At 43.9% G+C, this 17,265-nt stretch overlaps 1 long non-coding RNA gene across 2 annotated transcripts; it reads left to right on the forward strand.

The window, feature by feature from the left end:
- The first annotated feature begins 375 nt into the window (after positions 1–375).
- Positions 376–16,868, forward strand: LOC141477795 (uncharacterized). 2 transcript variants are annotated; one of them, XR_012463771.1, is made up of 4 exons: positions 376–439; positions 721–837; positions 6,530–6,728; positions 12,703–16,868. It is a non-coding gene; the product is annotated as an uncharacterized lncRNA (long non-coding RNA). The 2 variants fall into 2 exon arrangements; XR_012463777.1 differs by having other exon boundaries at positions 16,582–16,868.
- Positions 16,869–17,265: the final 397 nt, after the last annotated feature.

Below are 17,265 nucleotides of genomic sequence, written 5' to 3' on the forward strand. Positions count from 1 at the left end.
AGTCCCCGCTCCTGCCGCCTCCCCGCCCCCGCGGGGCGCCGGCTCAGCCCTCCGCCTCCCCTCGGCCCACGCCGCCGAGCTGCCAGCGAGCTCTGCCGTCAGCCCCGGGCGGCGGCCCCGTCCTCCCCTGCTGCGGTTGCTGGGCCGAAGGCGAGCGAGTTGCGCGGGGCGAACGACAAGGAAAGAGAAGCCCCGCCCGCCCGGCCCGACCTAGCGGGACCAGCCTCCCTCCCCGTGCGGGCTCCCACACGGCGGCTCCGGGGCGTGCCCCTCCGCCCGCTGGGAGTTGTAGTTCCGCTGCCCCGCTCGGGCGAGGCGGGCCCGGAGGCGGGAGGGCGGGGAGGACTACAAGCCCCAGCATGCCTTGCGAGGCGTCCCGGCGGGGCGGGGCGGCGCGGGAGCGCTGGGAGGGCGGTTGCCGCCCCGTGTGGGGCTTGAGGTGAGTTCCCTCGGCCCGGCTGTGCTGTAGGGCCCCGTTCCCCCCAGGGTGCCCTGCCTTCCCCTCATGATGTCCCCCATTGGGCCGGGCGCGGCCGTGGCCGCCGTTTATGTGCGGGCTTGTGTTTCGGTCAGGCCCGAGGGCCGGGGCTGCACCGCCTGGTCCCTCCGTGTAACCGGAGGTGTCCCGCCTGCCCAAAGCCCTCGGCCGCACCGGTGAGGTGGGCCCACGGGCGGCTGTCCCTGCTTCTGCTCATACACGCAAACGTTCCTCTGCTTTAGCCGCGGCGTCCGCATGGTCCGTTACGCTGCTGGAAGAACCGGGCTGGTTCACCAAGGCTGGGGTGTTTGTACAGACCACTTACTCTGTCCTGACTTCACGAGGCACATCCCAGAAAGGTACGTGCCACAGATGAAAAGCTTTTCCAGAAATGCAGCCCTGCACCGAACCGAGCCCTTCTCACGCAGCACCGCCCCAGCGCGACATGGCACCAGCAGCAGGGTCACCTGCGGGAAGGCCAGGAACGGAGACTTCCCACAGCTAAGGCAGAGCCACTCTCACAGCTGCTTGCTGATGTTTCAGCCTTGTATGTTCTCCATGAACTGCCAGAGATAAGTGGGCACAAACTGTGCCAACAAGGGTTTCGCTTTGACACACCTTTTACAAAAGTTTGCACTTGCAGAGGATAGACTAGTTTGGGACACGTGGTAGGAATCAACCCCATCAGTTCAAAAATCCCAAAAGCATGTGGATCAGATTTCCAGATAAAGTTAAGAGATGTTACATTCAGCCCATATCTCATGGTTGAATGTTGTCCTAGGAGACACAAAAAAAAACCAGCGTGAGGATGCAGCTGAATTCTCGTACATAGGGAATGTGTTTTCTGTTCTCGTAATTCCATTTCTAATTTTGGAATGGAATATTTATCCCTTTAATTTAATACGATAAGCTAATTCTTTGTCCATAAACAATGCCTGGTAACAAAGGAATCATGGAACAGATTTACCAGTACTGGATATACCCCTTCCCTGGAGGAAATTAATTACTTTGATAACCAAATTATAGAGAGTAGCCTGGTAGACACTGTCCTGGTGAGTCTATGATCCATTTTATTGATACACAAGAATAATTTTGGAAATGTTACTGCCACATGGGAAAAATATGGAGGGTGTCTCCCTCTGCAAGGTGTGAAGGAGGAGTTTCTTTGGCAAGTGGGCAGCGGGATGTAAAACCAGTTTCCGATATCATCTCTTGTGCAAATGCATTGGCCTCATTTTTTCCACATGTAATAGCTGCTGCTGTATTATTCCTTCCCATCTCCTCCTCCTCCTCCTCTAGTGCCTGTTGTCAACAGTTTGCCTGTGTCTCATAACTTAGATATTACTGCATTTTTTATTCTTTGAAATGTTCTTTATAAACAGCTAATAACTTTTCTTTCTATTTTCACGAATACAGCATCAATATATGCCAGCAGAAGGCTGCTGACAGAAATTTTGTAGTTCACTGACAAGGATTTTTCGTCTTCATCAGGTTTTTATTAGCATATTGCTGGAGAGCTGTCTTCGGTGCTTTGACAATATTAATGACTTATATGATATCAAATGGCACTATTCTCTCTTGAGATTATGAAATATTTTAGACATTCGCAAATAGAGCAAAGAGTTTATGTAAAAATGTCGTTGTTGGCTTATCTTCACAGGTAGCACTCAGGCTAATTTCAGAAACACTCTTCAGAAGCAAAACATTTGTAAACAATACCAGCACCTCGCTCAAGCTGCTGTCTTACTCCACAGTATTTCCCTTGGGTTTTAAGACGTTACAGTTGGGAAGTGAACTTCAGTCATATTAATTGAAAGAAATACATAAGAAATTTGAGGAGTGCCTGGAAAAATAATTCTAGAAGTCAAACTCGGAGAACAAACACACTTTCACTTTCAGTAGTGACTCTGCTTTGATTCTAACAGGATCATCCAGTGCTACACGTTGTACTTTTCACATGATAGCCTGTTCTAGTCCCTAATCAGTACCAGTATTGCATTGGAATTTAGAGTATTCATGACGTCCTTTTGAAAACACTATGAACACATTAGCAACGCCTCTTTAAAGTTGCTTTTAAAACAATTTGAAAACTACTATATTTTAACCCTATTTAACATTTCTTCTTGCTCTGATTTGAGTGAAGGAAAGAAAAAAAGTCTTCCATTCTGGGAAGCCACCACAGAATATGAGCCAACCAAAAGAAAGGGCCAGGAAAGTACAGTTACATGAGGGAAAAAAACCCAAAATTTTCCAGTGGTATCAATCTTGGAGCACATCAAACGTTCTCTCACTGGAGCCAGGAAATAATGTTCCTCAGTCTTACCTCATGTATTTGAGCACGCTGCTCAAACAGCGGAATGAATTACAGTTTGTTTGATGTTTTGCTTCCCGGTGAAGTACCTTGTATTCATCGTCGCTTGATGCAGACCAGCATCATTTAACCCATCTGTATGATACAGAAATTTCTGTATACTTCAGTGAAGGTCAGGCATCCACATTACTGATTCTTGAGTACCACGGTTCATACAGGTTTATCCTAATCCCAGTTCACCAAACCAGTACTTTTTCTTCAGTAAGCTTCATGTTTAAAACCACTTTCTTTTTTATTTTTTTTCCCCACAATATGTACAGGAAATGAACTTAGCACTTCAGAGAAATAAAAATGGGGTCATACCCATCGGTACTCTTCACAGCACATCTGCTTGCCAGTTTCTAGGTGTCTCCGATAAACTCCTTACTATTCAGCCAGGCCTCATTTTTTGGTGTTTAGCACAATTAATATTAAAACAAGTGTCTGTCTGAGCAGTGGATGAAACAGAGCTGGATTTCCTTTCCCCATCACAAGAACCTCGCTCTCCCCCATGGTCCGCATGACACTCCCCACGTGACAAGAGAATCGCGTGCTGTGGCTAACTGGGAGCTGCACACATGCTGACTGGGGGCCAGCTGGCTGCCACCAAATGACAAAAAGTGAAGTGACATTAAGATGGGTGAGTGGCTGAGCCAGAAGGAGCAGCTCACTAGCACCAAGGGAGGAAGGTCTCCCTCTCTCCCCCTTTCCCCGCTCCTAAACTAGCAGTGAAGGGTGGCAGTTGTCCTCTCCTCTCCTCAGATCCTTCCACCCTCTGCCTTGCAGTCTCTCCACCACTCACTGGATGTTTTGCTGAGCTGTCTCAGTACTAAAGTATCAGCAGAAATACAAAACTATTCACTTTTTTTTTTTTTTCCCCCACCGAGTTAATTTTCTGTCACTTTATCATGCTGAAATGACTCAGCAAAGGACATGACAAAGCATCCAGGGCTGGTGCAAGGGAGGGGCAGGAACACATTGCCCAGGGAAAGGGAAGTGAGAGAGGAAAGTCTTTTCCTCTTTATATATAATATAAATTTAAATAGATATAAGGGCAGAGAGTAGGACTGTTAGATTGGTCTAGGCTGCCAGTGAACTTCAGGCTCAACCAGATGTGCTCATGGAGGCATCCCACAGGTGCAAGTGCTGGCAAAAAATGAGAAGAGGCAGCACGCAGCTTAAAGACAGAAAAGGAAGGGAGAGCAGGACCTTCCCCTCTGGTCGCGGTGGGCTGTTAGATAAGCTCAAGCCATCTCATTATGACTTGCTCAGGATGGCAGTACATAATGACCAAGTCCTTTCCACAGCGTTGGCATCAATTTGTCTTTCTTCCATTGATTTTCAGGAAACTTTTAAGAATTTAGTTATACTTCTACTCTCTTTCCTATTCAGCCGAGCAAGTTCCAAAGTCTTCCTTTGGGGAGAGGCGGAAAGTTTGACTGACACTTTAAACAATTGCGTAAGTCTATTCCCATAGGAAACAAAACAATAAATAATAAAATACACACCTATAAATGGTCATGTAATTAAAGGGATGCTGTTAACTGCAATTATTTTAATTAACCAATTAAAATAGTAAAAATATTTTCAGATAGAGTTCTTTAACTAATATCTCCTGTGTAAAAGAATATCCCTTTTACAGGTGTTTCTTTTTTCCCTCCAGTTTCCTACCTGGGCCTATAGAAGGGACTGGATTCCGGGTTGATGAAAGAGTAACGGCAAATATGCTCCAGTTTATCTCATATATAACCTTTTTTTCCCTCCCCCGTGTATATTCCCTAGCTGCCTCTTCCTTTCCCTTCTCTGCTGCCTCAGCAAACAGTTGCTTACAGTACTGTGGGAAAGGAGTCTGTGCTCTGCAGTGGCGTGCAGGAAAGTGATGCCATCCAGCTCATGCTGGAGCGTGATGCTCATTTTGAGAAAAGCCGCCTTTATAATTACAGTCGTGGGCTGTTTCACTGTTTTTTGAGCATTGACTACACACTTTGAGCATTTACAGCAGAACCCTCCATTGCTGTCAGTGGAACACATGCGTGATGTGTGTTTATATGGATTGACACAAAATACATAACAGTTTTCCTGGAGGAATTAGGCAATTAGAGAGTTCTGAAAATCCCAGAGGGGGGCTATCTGCATCATTAAACACTTAACTAGGCCGTCTCAAAATGGAGCTAACTGCTTTTGAAAATCTCTTCAATGCTTCATTGTCACAATTCAGCATCATTAAGGGGGAAGATTTAGTATTATATCATTGCTTTTCTCTTGTTCCTTTCTTTTCTTTCCCATACTCCTTTCCCTGCCTTCAACTTGGTTTTGTGTCTCTTCCTCACTCCCCTCCCCCACTGCATCTACATTCTTTCAGCAAACAGCAATATGTTGGCCTTGGGTTTCATACCCACCCCCCTTTCCCACCTTCCTATCATAAAACAATGAGCAAAAAGAATAAGGAAGAACAGGTCATTTTACACCTCTCAGAGCTATTGTTTTCAGGACAAGAAGCCATGAGAGACTCAGAGGTGCAGCACTGTAAGGACTGAATTAAGTTCAAATTTGGAAAGCCTAGGTTCCTTCCCTTCCCTCTCCCCAAAACAGGATTTAAAAAAAATATTTCATTTACTTGGTAATTTATACTCTGCAGAATCTGAATATTCAATGAGCTCTGTATACAAAGGACTAGATATGACTCATGAATCATATGGCTGACAACACTGCGGTAGAGAAAGGAAGTCTGACAATCAACAGAAATGTGATACTGATCATACACAAGTGTGATCAGATGCATAAACCAAAAACATTTTTCTGCTATTTTTGTTCATTTATTTACTACAGTGATCATTGCTGTATTTCTGTGAATGCTTCAATGGATGGGCTTTGCTCTGCTCAAAAGCTTGTGCCCAACTAGTATGGGTTTATGGCACCAGAGTCTTAGCAATTACTTCTACTGCTACTACTTGATGCAACATCTTCTGATGGAAATGTGATTTTCACTTAATAAATGTATATTTCATATCGCAGTCAATATAATGGCTCACTTCTAAGCATTCTCAGAAGTTTGCCTTCTTCAAATATGCCCAGGTGGGCCTCATAAGACATTTTTCTATTTTTTCCTGTAAGATTATTAGCCATTAATTATTTTAACCAAAAATTATTCTTCAAAAAATTCAATGATTTCTTACAAGAAAAGGTATGGGATTATTTGTATGGTTAAGAGAAGGTTTTGGCCAGGATTCTGACAGTGATTTGCAAAGGCTTTGGAACATATGCTTTTAACACCAAAATAGGAGAATAAGTTTATAAATCTGAATTTTTGTAGAATTAGTTAATACTAATCTACTAGCATTCACAGAGATGAATTCCGATGAGCAAATGGCAGTCTGCAGTATAATCACATCTTAAACCAATAAAACTGTAATCAGCAAATCCAGGAAATCCGTTCAGAATTCTGAAGAAAATTATTCATGCAATAAATAATATGCAAAGATTAGTCTTGGAGGCATTATGAATTGGTATGTTTTATTTGATTAAGAGGAGTGTAGGTACAGAATACTAGCAGCAATATAGTAGGAAAAAAATCTTAACTTCAGAAAGAAATGAAGTTGGGAGAACAATATAAACTCAGACTTGATGTAAAGACAATGAAAGTGTTAACCAGTAACCAGATTCCTCCCAGTGTAAAATCCACGTGTTCATTTGTACCACAGGTGTGTGGAAGCGGACGTGAGAGAAGCACATTTTCACTTTGCCTATAGCGGGGAGCACTCAGCCTGCCTTCCCTCCAGCTCAGAGCACGTGATGTGGACCATCCTCATCCAGGTACCTCTCAGCCACAGAGCCCCGGTTGACCATCAGAAGGAAAGAACACTTGTGTGAATATCTGAGCCTGAAGAGCTTCGGTTAGTAGTAAGTAGGCTCGTCTTTTCACTTTTACATACAAAGATAGATATTTATGTGTGGAAATTTATAAAGTGGGGTTACACGTAGAAGAGGGAAGTTTCCAAATACCCATAGTGAGAAGCCTGGCTCCTTCATGCAAACAGCATCAGCCGCAGATGCTTCAGAGATGGTGAATACCTGGTAAAGTTGATGGCTGAAGCTTCAGGTGGCTGCTCAGAGCTGAGGAGTGGGTACAGAGGACATCAAGAGGGGAAAAGTCTGGTACTCGCTGCCCATGGGAGAACTTGCAGGTAGCTCTTTAGGGATACCTTACTCAGAAGGAACATCTTATAAGGGGAAATCATCTGTAAAAACTTGCATTTTTCCACTTCTGAGGATAACCACGACTAGGAAGGATTCCTCCACAGAGAAATGCTAACAATGAGCAAACTGCTGGTAGCATGAAGGGCAGCTCATGGGGATTTATGGGAACCCAATTTAACTTCCATTTTTTTGTGATTCTCATCTAGACCAACTGGTGCAAACTAGCTTTTGGCATGCAGGTCAAAGCTAGGGCTTTCCTAGCGGACGAGCCTCATCCTTTCTTCACATGCAGAGAAGCATATTTTAGTGCAAAATCCATCCCATGCTTTTTTTATCTGCATACCACAGCCCTGTCTGTTATGCATTACGCACAACGCTCAGCAATTGTCCGCTCTAACCACAACACCCAACCACAGCATGTTGCTCAGAATAAGCCTAGCACACATTGGTAACCTTTGCATAGCCCACATGGCAAACACACCCCACCTGCCCTGATTTTGCTTCCTGCAGCTGCCACCGTACCTGCTCCTTGTGCAACAGCTTGAGAAACTGACGGCATCTCAGGCCTCTCCTGAGCCTGCCTGGGCCAGATAAGCCATCTCGAGGTGTCACATCTCAACACCTTGCAGACACTTAGAATCACAGAATGGTTAGAGTTGGAAGGGACCTTAAAGATCATCGAGTTCAAACCCCCTGCCATGGGCAGGGACACCTCCCACTAGACCAGGTTGCTCAAAGCCCCATCCAGCCTGGCCTTGAACACCTCCAGGGATGGGGCAGCCACAGCTTCTCCGGGCAACCTGTTCCAGTGTCTCACCACCCTCACAGGAAAGAATTTCTTCCTGAGATCTAATCTAAATCTCCCCTCTTTAAGTTTATAACCATTCCCCCTCATCCTATTGCTCCACTCCCTGACAAAGAGTCCCTCCCCATCTGTCTTGTAGCCCCCTTTAGGTACTGGAAAGGGCTATAAGGTCTCCCTGGAGCCTTCTCTTCTCCAGGCTGAACAATCCCAACTCTCTCAGCCTGTCAACTTCTAGACTTACATGAAATAGATTTTTTTTTTTCTTTTTTTCCAAGGACCGTTTGTTTTGTTTTGTTTTTTTTTTCCCTGAATTTCACTGAATTTTTTCTTGCAATTACCAATACTTCACAACTTCGGAGGTTTTGCATCTTGGAGACTAACATTCCCAGTGTCACCAGGTCTGTACCTGGGATGAGCAGTAGATAAGAATTCTTGGCCACAGGAAGCCACGTGCAAGATGCCTATCTCAGAGTCAGCACCTGCTATTCAGCATTCTGGGCACCGTGCATATTCAGGAGGCATCTGGTCCAGGTTAGCTTCAGCAAATCCGAGGTGGGTCTGTTTATAGTCAAGATCTTCAAAGCCACTCTCCGCAGCCTGTATCCCCATATAATCTTCTTCAGCAACACTCAAAATATTGTCAGCTCTTTTCCCAGTGTGGAGTCCCCCATTGCAGGGAACAAAAAACAGGATTCACATTGCCACAGGCTGTGTCTACACGGTTCTTACAACTACACTAAGAGAAAAACTATGTCATTGCCAACTCTCCACTCTTCCAGAGCGGGTAGTTGGCACTCTCTACCTCTCTGCAGAACCTTGGCTTCTGCAAAGCTGGAGAATCTGTGTTTATTTCGGGCATTGCAGCTTTTTTATCTTGCATGAAGTGCCCCTACCCAGCCAAACCACACGCATGTGGTGTTGGGAGGGACCATGCGCTCAGCTTGCTGACCACGTGGCCTGCCAGGATACAGGGGATGCCAGTTTCCCATAGTCAGGGAGAATCCCTATGGCCTGGTGCATCTCCCACCATCTCTTTATGAGGGGTTTGGTGAACCCTTCAATGTGGATTAGCCCTATAAGGTTATGTCTTTCAGTCTGTCTAGATCCATCTCAGCACAACTGCTGCCTCCAAGCGATCCTGAGCCCTGGGATGGCAGGCAAATGTGTGTCAGGGACAGCACTGGGGGCTGTAGGGGCAGAAAGGCACTACTTTAATGAATGTTCATTCAAACCAGTGCTCACAGGGCCGAATTTTTCTCTCCATACATCACCAAAAAAAGCACTGATTTCCTTCCTTCCTCTGCACCTCCTCAAGAAGACAAAAGCAAGAGTTTCCTCTTTATACAAAAAGATATAAAAAAAAGCCAGTCCATTTCCTTTTCCCACCTCCTTCCAAAGTCATGAAAGGCACCAGTTTCCCTCTCCTCCCCACCAACCTACCCAAAGCATACAACTCTCCATCTTCTTAACACCTCATAAGCCAGCAATGCTCCTCGCAAAGGTCAGTGGTCAGGCCTCTGCCATGAAAGGCCCTTTCTCATAAGTAGAAGAGTTTGCCATGATTAACCCCTCAAATTCAATAAAAACAAGTGCTTACCTGTTAAAGCTTCATCTAGTGTTGCTATGCAGACCACCTCAGTGGAGAAGCCCTGAATTCAGCCACCATGAATAAGGGATGCTCGGGCTGGAAGTTGCTTAGGCGGGTTCTGTTGCTTGATGGGGCCCGTTGCCTGACAGGGCATGTGGCTCCTCCTTGGATGAGCTTTAAACGGGTGAAAGTTAGAAGGTGCCTGAAGTGCTTTTGAAGAACCTGCAGTAAAGCACTCTGACCCTGCTAGTGGGTGAGATGCTGGTGCATCTCCCATCTCCATCAGGACCCACCATCTCCTCAGTAGCACTTGTCTGTCACAGTTTGGCAACCTGCTCTGGGCAGCAAGCACATGGAGAACTTCATACTGCTGCACACAGGCATCTTGCCCGAATCTTCTGGAGTGTCAGGAGAGAAAGTGAAAGAGAACAGGGTGATTCAGATATTTCCCATTGCTGTATCAACAAGCGCAGGAAACAGGTTTTTGCAGCGATGCAAGAATGCAATAACCAGTGGTCTTCTGAATCCCCAGTGCGGCTCAGAGCTTTTTGTATCACAGCACTGTCAGGGAGGACAGAAGAAGGGAGGTCTTCAGTTATGTATTTCTTTGAAGAATGGAACCTGCCTGGAACATGTCCCATTGCAGTATTGGGTGTGAAAGCAGAGGCTTCTCCTCCATGTGGGAAAAGATCCTGGAGTCCAACAAATGCCTGTAACATCTGTGCCTCCTTTTACCAAGTAGGTTCAGCTGACCTCCCAGGTCCTCCAGGGGTTCATATAACCTGTGACAAGGCAAACCATCCATGTTTGCTCACTAGGACATCAGATTTTATAAAATCTGCATGATATACATAGGTCAAACGTATGTGCACGTGTACAAACTCCACCCCCGCCTTGCACTGACGGAGCAATGCCCCCATCTGACCTTCCAACCAGCCAGCCTTCCACGGGGCTGATAAAACGCACTTGTGAGCAACCTCCTGACCCACGGGCCATAGTTCAAAGCAGATATCAAAGAGCTGTGAATCCTGACACAGAAAAGAATAATGCTACTTTCAGCTCAGTGAATGCAGCAAAGCATTCTGAAACACAGTATTCCCGTTTCTTTCTCTGGTCCCTCATCTTATCCACTTTATCTCATTTATCCAGCTGTTATTAGCGTTAACCTTGTGAGCAAAGCAAGAGGCTTGGAAAAGAAACTCTGAAAAGGATGAAGAAAATCCACAGCATTTTTCTAGAGAACAAAAAGCACCATCCCAATGAACACAGAAAGAGATGAGATGTCAGCGGTTAGTTTTAAGCTTTATTTCTGCTCTAAAACCAAAGACCTCTTTATAGCCTAATAGAATTATAGACTCGAGTCTACCATTAATAGCGTGCATGGCGCCAGTGTAATAAAAAATGGAAATTCATTGTCCAAGAATGATTGATGAAGTTCAGTAATTCATGTCAGAGTTTCCACTACATTGTGCTTCTCAAAAAAATCTCAGGTCCAACTAACTAACAGTGTGCTCCGTTAGACATTGATCCTTTAATGAATGTGTGCACTTTACCAAGTGTATTTTGGCAATGTTACAAGCATGGATGTGAGAGAGAGAGAGAGAGAAAAAATATGTGCAGTAAAATATTCAGCAACATTTCTAATCTGCTTTGTACTTGGTATCTTTAATATATTCATTTCATCTTTCCACCCTCCGGGACAAATATATACCAGGGAACATGTAAACTTCTGAAAAAATGCACGTTTTTTAATATTGAGTTCAGCAGAATATGTAATAAATAGATGTGAAGAAGCAGAGATCAGATTTAAGGATTATTTTAGCAATAGGCTTTATTTCAGATCTATAACCGTGAATAAAAATAATGCATACAAAATATTAATTAGCCCATTTTCGACCATTTGTGTCTCTGTAGTGCTACACCAAGTGAGCCTGCTCACTTTTTTTTTTTTAACCATGTACATTTAGTTTTAATGGTTCGGCTCTTCTTCAGTCATCAATAGGGAGCCTTGTTACCATGGTGACAGACAGATGGATTAATGCAATGTTTAGAGAGATACAGTAGTGCCAAATTTTGATATATACAGTAGGCACCAATGCACTGCACACACAAGAGGGCAGGCATGCAGAAAATCTCAGGGAGAGTCCTCCATATGCACAGAGAGTGCCTTGACACAAAATTCCCATTATCTTCTGACAGAAAGTGGCCGTCTATCTCCCACTTTATGCCCTTCAAAATACCCTGTTGGGAGTCACGGACCGTTGCTCTAGAAACTTAGAACGAATGTCTAATGAGGGCTGTTGGAAAGGGCTGCTGTCAACACCTAACGTGGCAGCTACACGTATTAGGCCATGGAGCTACTGGGCATCTCAGAATGATTATCTATAATCCACCTCTTGAAATACAGTCCGACACCTTCAGCTAAGACCTTTACATCCGCCTGTTTGCTTTATTTATTGCAGACCTCACTAATTAGAAAGAAATGCGAGGTATACAAAAATCACTGGATTTTTGCAGAGCACAGACAGATTGCATGTCGAGTAATTCTTCTTAGAACGTTCACACTTCCTTCTCTTTCAGACCTTAATGACCTGCACCTTCCTTGCCCACCTCACTCCCCTCCCTAAAGCTGCTAATGAGCTTTCCTTTTTTCAAAGTATCAGCTTAACGGTTTGTCTTACAAAAATCCTCAGATGGAGATGAAATTAATACAGGAAGAAAATGTGTGACAGTTACGCTATGAACCCCTGTCATTTCGACTGTGAATCCCCCATGCTCATAGAACTAAGAGGTTATGCTAGCTGCATAGTTATACTTTATTTTATATTTTTATTTTACTTTATTCTCCATGCAACATTTGAATCGTTCTATCATTGCTGAACATCTTCACCGCAGAAGCCTATAAGCTGCTAAATTGACTGAAGTCAGGTATTTTTAAGACAATTTGACCTGCTGACTGAAGTTCTAGCAGAAACTTGGTGCTCCTAGAAATATTCTAGATGTGAAATCAGAAGTACTTTATCCAGATCACACAATTTATGTTACAAGAATAATTTAATTAGAAATGTTTTCCATCCGTCTACACAAAGTGATAATTATCATTCATCAGGAGCCTAATATTCAGCTCTCCTTCCAGGCCTTTTTTAATTGTAATATTAAACTATAGCAATTAAGCTCCGTGAATGACCGCAAAAAGGGCCTTTGGATATAATTGCACTGAAGCTGATTAGGAGAAGTATACATCTCATATTCGTGCCAATTAATTTTACCGTTGGCTTTCTCAGCAGGTGATGCACTACACAAGTTCATACTGGCCATCTCCCCACGATAAATGAAACGCCAGTTCAATTTCCTTCCTCTGCCAGGTGCTCTGCAGCATGTGCCACCGCCGAGAGTGCCCGAATCGGTGTCGTTGGCCACACAAGGACAGCCAGTGGCACAGAGCAGGCACAGCAGACCTCCCATGGGCGCACCCAACAGAGCAGCCTCTGAACGTGGCATCTGAGAGACTTCTGCTGCCCGGTGGTGGCTCATGCCAGCAGCATGTCCCTCCTGCCCTGCAGCCACCATGGTACAGGGTGTTGCCTCAGAGCCAGGTGCAAGTGAGCCAAGCTTGAAGGTACCTAACTGATTTGTGGGGGACTCTACCCACACGTCCCAAGTCACCCAGGCTGGACAGGAGTTCAGGAGGTCTCAGTCCAACCTCCTTCCCAAAGCAGGCCCAGCTCAAGAAGCTCACTCAGGGCTTTATCCTCTTTAAAATCTCCTCAGGAGGCGACTTCACAGCCTCTCTGGGCAGCCTGATCTGAGCCTGACCATCCCCACGGGGACCTGTTTGAGCTATGGACAGTCATCTCCTGGAGCCTACCGCAGCAAACACACAGGATGGACAACTCCATGCTTTGGACTATCGCCAAGAGGCCTCCTGTGTCCTGCCAACCATACTTTTGGAAGCTTCCAGTTCCAGCCATGTGGGCCAGGAGCAGATTTTCTCTGTAGAAAATCCTGCTTCCAGGCTGTCACCAGGCAGACCTGGTCAGCTGGTCCATCTCACTGGTGGTGCAGGTCCACCACTGCCACCTCAGGTAGCAGCATCTAGGCAGAATGGCTGAGCTTCAAGTACCAGGCCATGCTCTAATGACACCGTGGAAATGGAAATTATTTTTTGCTGTTTCTTTTTTTAATTAAGTCAGAAATACATTTTTTTTCTGGACTATGTTAAAGGTTTTTCTAATACAGTACAGCAAAGTAACTATTAAAAGTTGATAGAGTACTATTCTATAACGAAATACATACTGAGAACATTAAAGACACGGTACCCAGTAAAAAATAAAAAATGCTTATAAACATTTGCTAGGTCTTTAAAGATGGTGGTGATACCACAGGAATTGGGAAGGGATCTATGATTTGCCTCTCTAGTTAATGTGGGCAGAGCCAAAGAGATATGAGCATATTTTACTTGTAGAGAGGGAATATCTTAAACACTCAGCAGGTAATAAAACATCTAATTTTGTAAAGGATAAGAACAGAAAACAACTAGATGCACACATACGCAAGAAGACCCTCTCTAAGTGTCCTTGTCTCTGCAGCCCCATGTAAATGCCGTCCAAGGCATATGACAGCCTTGATAAGTGTTATCAACAGCTCTGAAATTTGTAGTGCTCCTCTGACCAGCCATAATGTCATCATCTGTGAGTGCTAATTTGGGATTTATAACTGAAACCCTGGCCATCCTGCCAATGGGACTGTTGCCATTCACTGAAGCGCAGCCAGGCTCTGGCCACGAGAAGCAGTGCCGCTGTGGTGTCAGTGCCGCACACTGGCACACGCAGCCCTCTCCAAACTTAGGCCTGACGTGCCCTGCTGAATAACCACATGTAAAAGTGAAATCAAAAAAGCAGCGTTTCATATTCTGCAGAAGTAAGCTGCAGCTCAGAGAGGCAGCTCTGGGGCTGCAGGAGGTGACCGGGAATCTGGAGATCCGGCCTCTCAGCTCCTGCTTTTGCCAGAGAACTACAGCAGAACTTTGTGCAAACTGATTAATTTCCTCAACTTCTCCAAATGGAAAAATACCCCTCCTATAAATGTGTGAAGCTGGCTCAACCAATACTTTTAGAGTGTCTTTTGATTCTCCTATGCAAGGCTCTTCCTATAATTGTTCTTAGACTTGACAAATGAGCACTGACTTTGTCCATATTTCTATGGTTAAAGACTATAAATCATTATTTAGTGACCAGATTTTTGCTGCGATATGAGCCAAGAGACCCGAGGACTTCCTCTCAACACGGGAATTTCAGCCACCAGCTTTTTAAGGGATGCACAACCATAACCAGCTTACTGTAAAAACAGAGGTTTCTACAGAAACGCCATCATAGCTGCAGAAGACTTTCATTGCGTGTCCCATCAACATGCCCCCTCCTGTACACAGTGCTGAGGCTGCACGGTGCTTTCAGGAATATCAAAGCTTCCATAAATAAAGGAAACAACCCCAGCGAGGCAGGCGGAGAGCAAAGCTCAGCTCTCCTGAGAGCCGGAGACTGGCTCAACTGCTGCATTTTCTCTCTTTCCAAAACCAGCATTTGGCTCTTTCCCAAATTCTTTTACATAATCCAGTTCTGTTACCGAACATGTCAGTTTAACCAGGATTCAAATCAACCTCCTCTATGTTTTGAATTGGATTTTCAAACTCCGAGCAGGATTCTGTGCCTCAGCTGCCAATTTTTTTTAATTTTTTTTTTTTTTTTTTTTTGCAGTGGCACTCAAGACCATTTTGCATATATAAAATCAGACAGAAATCAGATAATTTAGTGACTATATCAAATTACTGCATTTATTATGTCCCAGTCAGCTTATAAACTAAGCTGTTTCTCCTCTGAAGACCTAAATTGCAAGCTTGGTCCTCAACTGAAACTCGCCTTCAGTGGAGGTGGCCGGGTACCGCTGTGCAGTCCTGAACAGAGAGGGAGAGGCAGCAGGACAAACACAGGTCGGGACCGAAATATTTCACAGCATTACATTAAGAAGTTTGCACACTGTGCTTTTATTTCTTGATAGAGCTGCTTATTGGCAGGAATACCACACATTCGCAAAGGTTATAAAAATCTCTTGGGGAATATATTTGCGCAAACTTGTTCCTTTTTGTATTTTTTTTAAATTTCTTTTCTTCCTTGTGCTCTTGGTTATTCTCTTTCCCCACTCTCCCTCACCAATACTGTACGATTTTAGGAACTTCCGCAAGAGAAGCACAGCGTTACCAATTTTTCATTAAAATTTAGGGGCTGAAGTAAAAATCCTAACCATAACTTTAGAAACACAAGTGGAGATTATACATACTTTGAAGCTGAAAACTTTGGTTGCCTCTCACTGTCTGCCTTTGGTTCACACAATTTTTTTTGGTAATAAACCAGGAGGACCACAGAAGGAAGCCCACCATCCGCAACCGTTTCTTTGTGAAACTCAGGGTATCCTGACTATTGCAAACCTCGACAGAAAATAAACATGCTTGAACCTGGGCAAACAAACACATTCCAAGCTATGACAGCTCAGACCTGTGGTCAAATCAAATTAGTAAAAGTAATGTATTTTTCAACTCTGCTGTCACCTCTATAACCTACTTACTTGCATATACATTTCCATGCCCTCATTTTATAAAGATTTGGCTATTTGATACTGGAATCATTAAAATCTGTCTTTCAAACAAAAATGTGTTGCTCCTAGAAAATGCTAAATGAATTTTAGAAAAAGATAATTGGTTAATTCTGACTAGCCATATGTAGATCAGTACACTGGCGTGTGTGCCCCAACAGTGACAGAGCAGGAATAAAGACAGAAAATGCAAGGCTGTTGGGTGAAGAATACCTAAAGGGAGAGAAAGCGTTATATTATAATTAATTATCTAACGAGATTAATGTTGTAACCTAAAGAGACACAATTCTGCCGAACATCTTCTCTTTGTTTTTTTAAAGCGGGACAATTTATTTTACAACTCTAAGAATTTTAAGTTATTCAGAGTGGATTTCATGGGGTTTATGCCCTACTTTAAGCCCCTGTGAATGATTAATAGACACAGATCTTATCTGACTCTCTTAAAGCTAGATTCTTGGCATTGTTCAAGCCAGGATTAAATAACATCATTATACCTTTTCTCTTCTCTTTCTTCCTAGTTCTGGAGAAGATTTGAAAGAAAGTGATGTCTTGATTGATGTGAACTCAAAAACCTATCCTGAGCAGAAAATCTAGGATTTTATCATCAAAGACACAAAAAATAGGTTATTACTCTCACAGTTCAAGGATTCTTCTAGCAGATGCAATGGTGATCTTGACACAATTTACAATCAAAATGACATGCATGCTGCTGGTTTAGTTTTATGCATACGAATAACATTTAAATACTTTATATAATCATATACAATTCAGCATGAAGATAAAATAAAAAGAAATTTGCTCTTGTAACATTGTCACTGTGTAGTTTTTCTAAGATCCCCTTTTCTAAGCTTTTTCAAGAGGTTTTATTATTACTTGTGGCAAAGTCTAATGCTATTGCAAAACACACACGGGACTTTGGGGTGCTTTTTCCATAGGAGGGAAGGAGTCTAGAAGTCACTTAGGTGCTCTCCGGAATAGAAAAATGGAGTTAGCAATGCCAGGTCAGCTACACAGCAGAGAGAATGCCTATTTCTTTTGCAATGACTGCCTCTTAACTGTGTAACATTTTTTTTAACTGACACAGTACATGGACTATTAGGAAATAGCTTTGGATTGGTTTTCAGAAGTACCGTGAACAGGAAGTTTCCCAAAATACTCGATTTTTGCCTAGCAACCCAAGCCCCTATAATTAGACCCTTAGA

The sequence above is a fragment of the Numenius arquata genome, chromosome 2 (assembly GCF_964106895.1).
Source record: "Numenius arquata chromosome 2, bNumArq3.hap1.1, whole genome shotgun sequence".
Classification (NCBI taxonomy): domain Eukaryota; kingdom Metazoa; phylum Chordata; class Aves; order Charadriiformes; family Scolopacidae; genus Numenius; species Numenius arquata.